This window comes from Podarcis vaucheri (genome assembly GCF_965113315.1).
Source record: "Podarcis vaucheri genome assembly, chromosome: 13".
NCBI classification, from domain to species: Eukaryota; Metazoa; Chordata; class Lepidosauria; order Squamata; family Lacertidae; genus Podarcis; species Podarcis vaucheri.
Window position 1 is genome coordinate 42649376 of NC_138751.1, and position 13366 is coordinate 42662741.

General features: G+C 40.8%; 1 protein-coding gene across 2 annotated transcripts in view; it reads left to right on the top strand.

Annotated features, from left to right (window-relative positions):
• Window positions 1–13366, top strand: part of MYO1D (myosin ID) — a 184176-nt gene that overhangs the window by 925 nt on the left and 169885 nt on the right. The gene's annotated exons all lie outside the window — the stretch shown is intronic.

A 13366-nucleotide genomic window follows, 5' to 3' on the forward strand; every position in this document is an offset into this window, starting at 1 on the left:
TGGTTTTGTTAGGTGGATGAGTCAGAGACCATATTTTTTGGGGTGGGAAGGTACATGTGGACCACCTGCCTGTGATGGAGTGTGTGGGAAGGTCTGAAGCAAAAAGTGGGTGGAAGAGCTTGTCTGTCTGCCTCTCTTCCCTTAATTTGTTCACCTATACATTCATTCGCTCCCTTTCTACATTCATTCATTCATTCTCTCTCACACCTGTTCACAGTACCCTTCTCTCACTTTTATTATTCTATCCGTTCATTACAGTGGTGCCTTGGGGTACATAAGCTTCGGGTTACATACGCTTCAGGTTACAGACTCAGCTAACCCAGAAATATTACCTTGGGTTAAGAACTTTGCTTCAGGATGAGAACAGAAATCGTGCTCTGGCGACGCGGCGGCACCAGGAGGCCCCATTAGCTAAAGTGGTGCTTCAGGTTAAGAACAGTTTAAGGTTAAGAACGGATCTAGAACAAATTAAGTACTTTACCCGAGGTACCACTGTATTTAGGGCTTGGTAGACCACACTGAAGGTGGTGGAGGACTGTAGGTGACCCTTGTGCTTTTTATTGTTCATGTGTGGTCCTAGGTCAAATCAAGGGTCTACCTAGGCTGACATCCTGCCTCATGCCCAATATCCACCCTCAACAGCAAAACCGAAGTAACTGCTTGAAATATCCCAAAGGCATTTCATTTTATTTATCGAAGTATTTTGACCTTTCCCTCTCTTTCAGGGTAGATCCCCTCCCAAAGGAGAGCATAGAGAGATTTTTATCACCACTATTTCAACGTTCATCAGTAAGCACTGTGATTTGAATGGCATGTTTGTAGTGCATCTTAATCATAGCATTGGTAAGGTGTTGTTAGTCAGGGATCCTGCCATCATCACTGTGCCCACATTCCTAACCCTATGAAATCTTGACCACAAAATGTTTCATAATCAGAGAACAGGTAAACTGCAGAAAAGCTGCTCTTAGGTATCCCTCTGTCCCCCATATTACCCAACCAGGATTGCATAGCAGCCTGTAAAAATAAAACAAAATACCAGCCATTGTTTTGGCAGCTCCTGCAAGTGAACAGAGAGGGGAGAGACTGAGTATCTCTTTCTGATCTGTGTTGTTGACAGCAGTTGTGGCCAAAATCTGAGAGTATTTTGCCATCCTGTCCAGAATCTTCATCCAGCGAAAATGGTAGCTGAGTTGGGTTACCTGGCACATCTTGCTTTTCAGTAATGTAAAATATATGTTTAAAAACTGAACTATAGTTGCTTCTTAGAAAAAGCAGAATTGAATACGATGATTAATTGCTAACCCCCTCCAGGGCTGCCATGTGTTGGCAACGTGATCATGAAACACCTGCCCTGCGGCTATTTCATAATCACTATGCCCGGGCAAACAGCTCTTTCAAGGAACAGAATAATGGCTGAAATTCTTGAAGGCAGAATAGGGAAAATAATTTGAAAGGGGACGGGGGAGAGAATAAGGTAAAATTTTCAGTCTTCTCTCCCCTCACCATCATTCAGAAAGTAGCATTTATGTTTATGATCTTGAGAGTGCTTGTTTGAACCCTTTTATTTGAATGGAACTTATTTTCAAATAAGTATGCTTAGGTTTCCTAAGTGGAGTATCAAAACTTTTTGCAAATATATATTCTCTTCCATCATTGCAAATACGTTGCATCTAGCTTTCTTGCAGTGAAACAGGCATCTCATCTTCTAGATGTTTAGCTCAGTTGCAGCAGCTGGTCAGTGCCTATTTTTGTTGGTTTCGTGGCAAAATGGTGTTCCATTTCTCTGGGCGGGTGTGTGGTCTGTGGCTGTAGACATGTCACTATATTTAAACACATTTGGCACATATGAGCATTTCTGGGTTGGCGAAGTTTATATTTCATGAAAACAGACATGCTGATCCTGGACATATCTTTATGGAACTTTGTTCAATTGGTTTCAGTTCAGTTTATTTTTAAGTAAATATGCTTAGGACGTTAGCATAAGCCCTAATTCATCTAGGGATAAATTGTGCAATTTGGTTTCAAAGACATAGCTGATGAACAGGATTTATGGTCTCCTACTGAAGCCTCTCTCCCCTTGTGCGATCTAACATTCTTTCTCCTATACACTGGATTAGTTGTCCTCCTTGTCTTCCAAATCTCTCTTGAAAATCCACTACTTCCAGAAGTGTTTTCAGGATCACAAGAGTAGTCCTGCCTGTTCTTCCAGAAGCAAGAGAACTATCTAGAGTTGCCTAATGGAAGTTCCTTGAAAATCTGGAGTATGTCAGTTCCTGGATGGGATAATGTTTGGAAGTCATCATAGAGCTAGAAGGAGCCATATAGGAACCTCTCGTTGCAGGGAAACCTCAATTAATGGCTTGAAGACTCTGCTTGAAGACCTTCAGCAAAGAACCCCACCCCAAGTCTTTAATTCCATTGTCAAATCTGATATTATCATTAAGGAGATTTTCCTAATGTTGAAGCAAAATCTACCCTCCTGTAACTTAAACCCATTAGATCTAATCCTGCCCTCTGAAGCAGCATGGAACAAGTCTTTGTTCTTTTCTTTAGTGACAGCTGTTTAGGTAATTGAAGTGTGCTGTCATCTCCCACATCCTGCCCCCTTTTCATGGCCAGGATAAGCATACCCACTTCTTTTAGCCCAAGATTGGGGAACTTGTCGTATTGCAGATGTTGCTGATCCCATATCCCATCACCCCTGGCCATTGGCCATGCTGACTGAGGCTGATGGGAGTTGGAATTCAACGATATCTAGAGGGCCACAGGTTCCTCATTCATTGAATCATAGAACTGTAGAGTTGGAAGGGACCCTGAGGATCATCTAGTCCAACCCCCTTGCAATGCAGAAATATGCAGCTGTTCTATACGGGGGTCAAATCTTCAACCTTGGCATTATCAGCACCACACTGTAACCAACTGTCCTGCTTTAACTTTTCCTCATAGGACTTGTTTTTTTTTCTTGCCTTCCTCTGATCCAATACCGGATTGTCTATTTCCTCCTTTAAGTGCAACAGCCCAGAACAGGGCACAGTACTCCTGATGAAGTAAGACTTCTGCATAAAATTAAGCTATTGCTTTTTGAGTTGAAGAGTGTGATGCTCCTGCAGCCTAAAATTTCCCTAGCCTTGTTTGCAGCTGCCTCACACTGTTGACTCATTGGTATCTTGTGATTAGCTACAATCCTGAGATCATTTTCACATGTACTGCTGCCAAGTTGAGCATCTCCCATCCTATATCTGTGCACACACGCCCCTTCCCAGATGCAGAACTTTGTATCCCACTCAGTTCTTTGTCCTTGCCAAACTAGATAAGGATCCCTTCTGCTCCTTCATCTAAGTCATTAATGAAAATGTTGTTGAAGTATATGGGGCTCGGAGCAAAGCCCTGCTCCACTCTTGAGTACAGTTTTTCAATTAGCTGTTAAGCCAGCTGACAGCATTATTGTCCAGCCTTCATTTAACCAATTTGCTAACCAAAATATGATTAAGGACTTTGTCAAATGATTTGATGAAATCTAGATAAATTACATCCACAGAATTCCCACAGTTCACCAAGATCTACAATGGGAATAAAGAAGAAACGGGAGTTGTCTGATTGAGTATTCTTCAGTAGAAGCCAGCATATGATTGTCCCAGCTTTTACTAACGACTACATTGTTATCAAGAATCCGACAAATGGGCTCCTTTAAAATCTGTTCTAGGATCTTACTGTGTCAAAGTCAGATTGGACCATGGTGCATCCAATCCAACATTCTGCTTCCTGTAGTGGCCTGTCAAATTCATCTGAGATGCCCATAAGTAAGACATGGTCAATAGCTCTTTCCTGTCACATGCTGGCAACTAGATAATTAGTGGCCTCTGAAACTGGAGGTAGTATATACCGTAGTTGTCATGACTAGCAGCTATTGATAGACTTATTCTCCATGAATTTCTCTAATCTTTTAAAATCCATCTCAGCTAGTGACCTTCTGTGATGGTGAGTTCCATACATGCTGTGAAGGAATACTTCCCCCCATCCTCTCACCTGAATTTCCTGCTGGTCAGTTTCATTGGATGACCTGAGTTCTGGTGGTTTAAGAGAAGTGTGGGGAATCATATACATTTTCCCCAAAACATGTGTTTAGGGTGTCATCTTGGAGCGCCTGGATTGCAACATTCTACTTAGCAACAATTTTTTTGTCTCTAGCTCTATACAAATACGTTTCCCCTCCACATTCCCCTCCACAATGTAGGACACCCCAGTTTACTCTGTTCATCATCTCTTGATCCTATTCTATAATTAAGTGGTTTTCAAATCTGAAGTTCCTGGAGCAATGACGAGAGGAGCACAAAATTCCAGGGTGGAAGAAGCACTTGAAGCAGACAAAATAAAAAAATTCCTTCCAGTAGCACCTTAAAGACCAACTAAGTTAGTTCTTGGTATGAGCTTTCGTGTGCATGCACACTTCTTCAGATACACTGAAACATGTATTGTGCATGCACACGAAAGCTCATACCAAGAACTAACAGTTGGTCTTTAAGGTGCTACTGGAAGGAATTTTTTTATTTTGACTATGGCAGACCAACACGGCTACCTATCTGCAACTTGAAGCAGACAGTATCTTCCTTTCCTCTATCCAAGATCTGGGTGAATTGTATGCCCCTTGGCAGAAGCCCCTCATTTCTTAGGGGTAACTGCTGGTTTATTTGTTACTTATTTATTACATTTATATACCACCATTCTCTGCCAAGGATCTCAAGGTGGCGCACATGCTTCTCCCCATTTCATCCTCACAACAATCCTGTGAGGTAGGTTAGGCTAAGAGATGCTGACTGGTCCAAGGTCACCCAGTGAGCTTCATGGGTGAGTGATGATTCAAACCCTGCCTTCAGTGCCTTCTCAGTGAAGAGAGCTGCTTTATTTATTTATTTATTTATTGAACATATTTATTGGTTTTTCAATTGATTTACAGCCATCCTTTTCATACACTTCAACACATACAATAAACATTTGAGATCTCTCAGCATTACACCATCGAACATGTACGAGTAAACAAAAAACGGAAAATAAAAACTGTGTTACTTATCTACTCATTGTGTTTTTACTTTGTTTGCACCGGACTTCCTCCCACATCTTACTTGGGTCCATAGAATTCTATGTTGTATGCCTTCCCAGTTGTATCTAATCTTCTGTTTACCGTCTTTTCCACAGTTTCTACTAGTTATCTTTATAAGAGTTATTCTAGCCCAATCAAGATTTTTAAATCAACACAGTAATCTTTCAGATTTTAAAAAAAATTACTACAATTGTTGTTAAAGTTTTGGTACTCTTGGCCTCTTAATTGCCCTGTCAGCTTGTCCATCTCTGCAAATTCCATCAGCTTCACTTGCCTGTCCCTCTTTGTTGGAATTTGGTCTCGTTTCCAGTTTTGTGCTATCAGTACTCTCGCTGCCATGGTGGCGTACATAAATTATTTCTTCAAATCTTTGGGGATCTCATCCCCGATGATTCCTAAAAGGAAAGCTTCTGGCTTAGAGAGCTGCTACTTTAGGCTTACATTTTGCTGAGTGTGGTTTTAGGGATCTTGTACTTTTCCCTAAGGGTTGTGCTTAGTATCCCAATCTATAGGCCCTTACAAGATTTTTACTCATCTTCATTAAGCACAACCAACCATTCTGGAAATCTTAAATTCTTTAAAGAAGTGCTCGTTTCTTTGAGTTTAAATTCCTACCTTAGGGCTGGTTCACACTTATACGTTCATCACAATAGCTGCAATGTCAAGTGATGACTTGGAGTCACAAGTAGAATTCTCACATAACTTTTTCTCATCAGTCACAATTTGTCCATGGATGTCAATTTAAATGTTCAATACTATGACTGCAGCATTTGGGGAAATAGAAAATGGTAACCAGCAGCTGCCATGAGTGGCTCTGCTGCTGCCACTGGTTCAATGGAAGCAAAATGTTTTTAAGACAATAGCTGAAAAGTTATTTTTTAAGAACTTGTCATTCAGCGTTAATTTCTACCAGAATACTGATTCCCCACTGGCTTCTGGGACAATGTGTTTAAGAACTGTAAATATACCCTAGTAAAGCATATGTGCAATCATCTTAATACTAAAGCTAGAAACAAATATTTGGAACTGAATGTTTAAAATTTAAGATTTGGCTATAAATTGTGCTGCAATCACTTCTTTATGAAGGGCACAGAGCATGGGAGTCTGAAACTGCACACTCTAGTGCTTTTATTTTTCTCTATATCTTATTGTAGATGAAAATATTTTCCTTCTGTTTGCATCTAAAAACATTTAGGAAGTAAATGCTACTTTTGATGACCAGCTATATTACTAGTGAGAAAATATATGTGGTGCTGATATTCTTTTAAGTTGCCCTTGGAGTGGTAGATGTTAAGCTTTCTGAATGCTGCTTTGTTCTGGTGACGGGAGAGATTTCTGTAGCAGGAAGGGAATTCACATTATTATTATTATTGCCAATGAAAAACCAAACTCACCACAAGAATGTCCCTATATCCCCTTGTAATTCCAAACATATTACTCCTTTTGCAAAAGCATGAGCAAATAAGGCAGGGAGACTTCCTAAAATTGGCTTTCTGGTTAGACAAACAATTTGTGGACTATATGCTAGAAAAAGAAGAGTGTGAAAGCAGGTCTCATTTTACAGGGTAAACCAAACAGACTTGTTTGCGAGTGTGCTGTGCTTACTTTTGTCTCATAACTTCCTGTAACAACGCTGGATAGGAATCTGACCGAAAGGAGGTGATGTGGAGATCAGAGACCCCTAGCTTACTTTAGCCACAAATCTTCTATAAACCCCTGTGAAAAAATAATGCCCCGTTTCCTAGGGTAGTAGTATATCCACTAGACCAATTAGCTAAGTAGATCAGACTCCCTGTTTTTCAAAAGCCAAGCCATGGACCCCCTACTTTTGAAAACATTGATCTCTATGGTAGTTTTTGTCATGTAAATGCTGCTGTGGTCTCCCTGGGGTCCAGGGACCTGACATTAGACCGTATGATTGTAACAATAGCTAGTAATGGTTCCTCTACACATCTTGACTGAACTAAAACCCTGCATTTTACTATCAAAACGAACTTTCTGCATGCACTTGTCATGTATATCCACATTTGCATGTTGATCAGCTTAGAAAATGGCAGTTATAGAATTAATGCTACATGATGAGCATTGAAATCAGCAATCAGATGAATGAGCACAAACAATCTAAAGTTGTATCTAGACAAAAATTTGCTGCTTCTGCGATAGGTTTTTCTGTGTTTGGGGCTATGATTCTCTGTCAGAATAGATGCAGAGTTTGGGAGTCCTGTCCAACCCTACTTTTTTATAAGCAGGTTCCTGTTGTGTTCGGCAGTGTGATTTATCAGCCTGTTCCTTTAGAGATGAGGGGTCTTGCCACATTGACTTCTGCATTATAAATCTCTGGCATTTACTATTTCACTCTATGTGGGCCTATTCTTGAAGGCAACATAGAAACTTCAGAAAATGCCAAATGCCACTGTGAGTTTCCTTATGCTGGTGCTAATCTTTAGAGGCTTTCAGAAGGCCTTTTTGGTAGTTGCGCCCATTCTGTGGAATGCCCTTACATCAGATGTTAAGGAAATGAGTAATTATATAACATTTAGGAAACATCTGAAGGCAGCCCTGTGTAGGGAAGCTTTTAAAGTTTTTATGTTTTACTATGTTTTTATATGTGCTGGAAGCCGCCCAGAGTGGATAGGGCAGCCCAGTCAAATGGGTGGGTTATACCTCTGCAACCAACTCTTCCTCTATCAACCCTATGACAACTTTTGTCATCTAGTTGTATAGCAGCTCCCTGTGAGAATTGGCAAAGTAAAACACTGAAAAAGGGGAGCAGGTTAAGTTCTCTCTTGCACAAAAAGAAGAAAACGGTGTGTTTGTATGTTTCCCCTCATATGAAATGAAAGCTTAGGTGGGGTGATCCCTCCCTTGCTCTCCTTGTCTGGTGCCATGAGGTAAGAACTGTTTCAGATAGAAAAAGGGCCTTTATATCAGCTCTCCAACCCCTCATATCTTCAGCACACTCTCCTTATTGGCTTTAGAAAGCGTTTCAAGTGGTATGTTTTGTTTGGCCTCTCGCATGGTTGGCTAATCTGAATCTCTTCCACATTTTCATATTGCGTTTTAATCTGCTTTCATAACTGTTATAGGCAGTGTTGAGCTTCAGTAAAGCAGCTCTCTTCTCCACTCCTCCCCTTTCCCTCAAATTCACTGGCCAAATCTGACTCCAGTCAAGTAGCGGAGGTTAGACAAATTATTCCTGCAGTATCAGAAGCCTATAGTGCTCTGGCATCTATGGGGAGATAGCTCATATTGGGAATTACGTTGACATGACCATTGTGCTTGGGGGCAGAAAATTTACTTCTCTCCCTACTCCTCCAATATTGCCCTGTTTATTATTTACAGGCAGTAACTGTTTTAGGTGCTTCTGATAGGTGTGCAAACTTCTCACACATGCACCACGCCAAACTCGGAAGTGATCTGAAAAAGTCGCAAAAAGGGGCAAGGACAGAATGGGGTGTTTGCAGCCACAACTCTTTCATTCTCTTCTCTCCCCTCCCCACTTTATTTATCATATTGGGGTGGGGTTTGTGGTGCTGCAGAGGAGAATTGACACCTGTCACGTGTCCCCCCCTCCCTCAATTAATTCCAGGGTTTTTAAGAAGAGTAATAAATTGATGTAGGATTCCCCCCCCTCACCTGATGACAGACTAAGACGCCTACCATAAATAGCAGCCTTGTTTCCAGATAACTTAAGAAATGCCTAACAGGTATTTTAGAATCTATCTAACATGAATGCCTTGCATGTGAAACTATTTGACTCACATTCGTGTTAGGGATATATTACAAGGCATCCATAGTAACTGCGCCTCATTGGATACCATAATGTTGAGTCATGGATGATTCTCTTCTAGGGGATTTTCTTCCTATCAGAAAGGTAGCATCATCCTTCACTGAGTTGGAGAGGCTTTTTGTGATTGTGACATCCTTGGCATTGGATTGCTGTATGTGTGAAACTGTAGCACTGTATACATTCTCTGTTAATGTTCTTCTTCATGCAACCCCTTTGCTCACATTGGTTCCACTATAAGCATGCACACTAATGCTTACACCCAGAACAAATTTAGTTGGTCTCTAAGGTGCTACTGGACAATTTTTTACTTTTTTATTTATTCTGACTGCATCAGACCAACACAGCTACCTACCTGAATCTATGAAATTCTTGTTATGCATGAATCAGAGTCCAAGCTTGTGGAGCTCTGAGCAAAGTTAATGAAGCTGAGATGCAAAAGAAAGAGTTAATGGCACAGAGACTTCCATTCTGCTGGTATGCTGGGTTCACGCCCTTGCTTTGTTTGTCTAGTCTCCCTTGATAACCAATTAGGAGTTTCACACATTCAGGTTACCTTGGATCACTGCCTTGCAAACCTCTCAACAAGAGCATTGATATTCCTGAAACTAAGCCTTGCCTTAAATTTGTGTTGTTTAAACATGTAGGATCTCTATAATGGGCACCATAATTGGGCACATAGAATAAATGCATTGCTTTATTATTACTGTATAACTTGTTGGCCCCTATGACACTTCAGCTGAAGAATTTTAAAAATAGTAACACAATATAAAAAGAGCCCTGGCTGGGTCAGATCAAGGATTCATTCTGTTTCCAGCAGTTGCCTGCCAGATGATAATGAGAATCTTGTAAGAGGGCATTAAGACAGTAACCATCTCCCATCATACTTTTACAGTTCTTATTTGTCCTTTTGTATAGCCCTGAAACTTAGAACATTGTTTCCTTTTTTACAGATTGGGCCCTGAAGGGGACATAGGAGGACTGGCCTAAACCCACCCCTGCTAATTCATGGCTATTTAAAGTTGCTTTCAGCCTTGAAAAACAGACTACCAATTTCTTTACGTGTGCCCCTGGGGTGCTTGCTAATAGAGCCCCATATCCAAAGGGATTTGCTGCTCTTTCTTCCTCAAATCCCAAAGAGACCCACTTACTCGCTTAGCGTATGGAATCAAGTCTGCAGCTATACAAGGCAAAGCAGCTAGGTGTTGCTGTCTTTCAAGTTCTTCATACATATCTTGCTTACCTCCTGGCTTTTGCTACTCCTGAGTTAAAATACCCATGTCATCAAGGAATTCTGCATATATAGCTGTAGGAGGGAACTTTTTTTGTGAAACCCAGCATGCAGAAAAATGATTTCCCTTCAGTTGGATTGTTGTGTGGAGGGTGCAGAAGTGGCCACATGAGCAGCTTATTCATCTGAATGGTGACATGGCCAAATCTGAGATAGCTCTTTGCTTACATTTAAACCAGAGGTGAGAAACCTGTGACCTGTGGACTACAGCTCCCATAATCCCTGACCACAGGCCATTCTCACTGATGGAAGATGCAAGCCATTGGGAGGGGTGCAAGTTTCCCGTCCCTCATTTAAGTCATTCTGTGTATTGAACTGATGAGTTAAATAATGACTTTTAGTCTAAAATGCTGTCCAGTCCCTGTTTCACTGCTACAGTAACCTGGAGAGGAAAACAAAACAAGGGTGGAATCTACACACATATAAAAAACGCTGTGAAAATACTTTGTTAGAAAACGTTTTGAAAAATTTATTGAATTTGCCATAGTTCACCATCACCATCTAGTGTCACATTTGTATATTGCACTTTACAACACATTTTAAAAAGTTTTTTTTACAGCTGTATAGCTGAGTCCAAGGTAAAGAAAAACATTTGTTGCTTAATAGTAGGACCTGTTCCTGGTTCCAAAAGAGGTGATGCTTGTCATCCTTATTATCTAACTAATTAATCTGCTTCCTTGACTTCTAATGCTGCTGTTGAACCTTTTACGAGTGGCCTTTGTAAGAGCATGAGTAGTGAAGCATCTTGAGTTGGTTGCTACATAACCATAGCATGCAGTTGCGTGCCATGTCACTTTAGACAGATCCTTGTAATAAAGAGTAATAATTAACCTTTGGAGCAGTTAAACAACTTTGAATGGCAATAAATCCTTGTTACCAGTGCGTGCATCTTGGGGAAGCTGCTCCTTGGATCTCATTCAATGTGAGCAGCAAGCTGTGGCCCTTTGTTGTTCTTTAAAAGGTCCTGCTATGGCTTGAGAGTCCTAAGTATCTGTCTGAAAATCAAATTCCATCCAGGAAATGGCTTTTTAAATGTGTCTGGTTCCCATGAGGTGGGACAAACAGTTGCTACTGGAAGAAGGCTTAGAGGCAGAGTCCATTATTCACCCCACCCACGTATAGCACGAAGATAGTAGAATAAGCTGTTTTTGTTGCTGTAGCAACCCCTTGTTTGGATTTTTGTAGCTTATTGCTTTCTCCTTTTTACTCCTGGATGTGTCCATTCTCTCTTTGTACAGTACATTTTCTATAGGGCAGCCTAACTGGTGTTGCCTATGCTCTGATAACCTCTAGGTTAGATTACTGCAATACATTATACATAGGGCTGCCTCTGAAGAAGGTTTGGAAACCTCAACTGGTGCAGAATTTGGTGGCTAAATTGCTCACCAGGGCAAGACAGTTTGAGCATATTACAATGTTCTGCAGTGGCTGTCGATTAGTTTTTGGACCTAATTCAGACTGCTGGTTCTGACCTATAAAACCTTAAATGACTCAAGATCGCAATACCTCAAGGACCATATGAACTTACCCAGACCCTGTGATCATCCTCTGATGCCCTTCTTTGTGGACCACCTCCATGAGAGGTCAGGAGGGTAGCAACCCAAGATGGGGCCTTTCCTGCAGTAGCTCCCCATTTGTGGAATTATCTCCCCAGGGAGGTTCAGCTGGAAAACAACTGTACTTGCTTTGCAACTTTTACTAACATTAGAGGGTATGCTTCTAGGTAGGAGGACATATTTCACCCAATTTTCTGTGTGTTTTGGAAAGTGGTTTGTCTGTCTATTTGCTTGTTTGTCCTCTGTGGTTTGGACGCCTCTCAAAATTATCATTGCCAAACTCTGCATGAGGGTTCCTAAGGGGGGGGGGCTTTGTTAATGTTTAGACACCAGGTGCCATTTGACTCAAAATGCTGGACCAAAATGTGACTTTGGCATGAGTTCATCTGATTTTTGACATAATGGGTCCAAACTCATAAACTACACTATCCATTTATTTAAGAAACCAGAGTAGTCATGATGTCCAGTACCACACTACTGTGACACATTTGCAGTCACATCTTTTGATGTCTATAAGCATTCTTCTGTTGTCTATTCATATGTAGGCAGGGCAGGTGGTATAAATAGATTTTTAAAAGTACATCACATCTGGTTGGCTTTAGCTTCAACATTTGTCTTACATTTCAGTCATGAGCCTAAATGGATGATCGACACTGTCCTTACCATTAAACCAAACAAGCACAACTCTTGTTTATGCTGGCAAAGAGAACCACAGGCTAAATATGACTTGTTTCACTGGGCAGCATGAAACCTTGTTCTGCCACATCTGTTAAATAGGAAAACAGGTAGCTCCTGATAAATGATAGGCAAGATAAATATGTATTAAGCGAATTTGTATCTGTAGGGAACTGCTTTCTGATTCAGGTGTGTTCTCTGCAACTTATGTGCGAGAGAATAACTTTTGGTATGCAAACACTGAATTCAGCAATGTGCAAAATTTAGTTTTAGCTTGGCACACTTTCTCCTATTACAGGAGCAAATGGGCAGCAATGGGAAAGTAGGATCATGAGGGAGGTGTTTGTCAATGATAAATTTTTTGAATTGGTCACAATTGTGACTTTCAGAAATATGCAAATATCCCCGCAGTGCTCACTGAAGTTCAGCTGGGAGTTTTTCCTTACTTTTTAAAAAAATAATAATCTGGGTTGGTGCCCAAAAATCACTGAAATCGGTTGGCTAGAGAGCTCCAAGTTTGCAGCTATTTTTACTGCTTGCTGTTGGCTGCTTGTTTCCTCCAGAGAACTACAAAGACGATTTGTTCTTTTCAAGTCCTTCTTTATTATGATTATGAATTGTCCAGTGCCAACTGTGAAGGAGGAAATACCGAATAACCCACTGTAGCACTGCAAATGTGCTGTCTGGAACAAAGACTATCCAGCAAATATTTATTGCTGTTTCAGGCTTTGCTGCCTTATGATGTAACCTTAATGTTGGTGTTTTCTAGATAAATAAATGTGATTTTTGTTTGTTCGTTAAATCACTTCTCTAGCAATAGAATGGAAAAACTCAAAGCTTATCTAATATTTATTGCTGACATACCTCATGGACCATCTCTCCCCATATTAAATGATCCAACCCACACCTGGCAATCATAATCTGAGGTCTTTCTTCATGTGCCTCCCCATGAGAGGTCT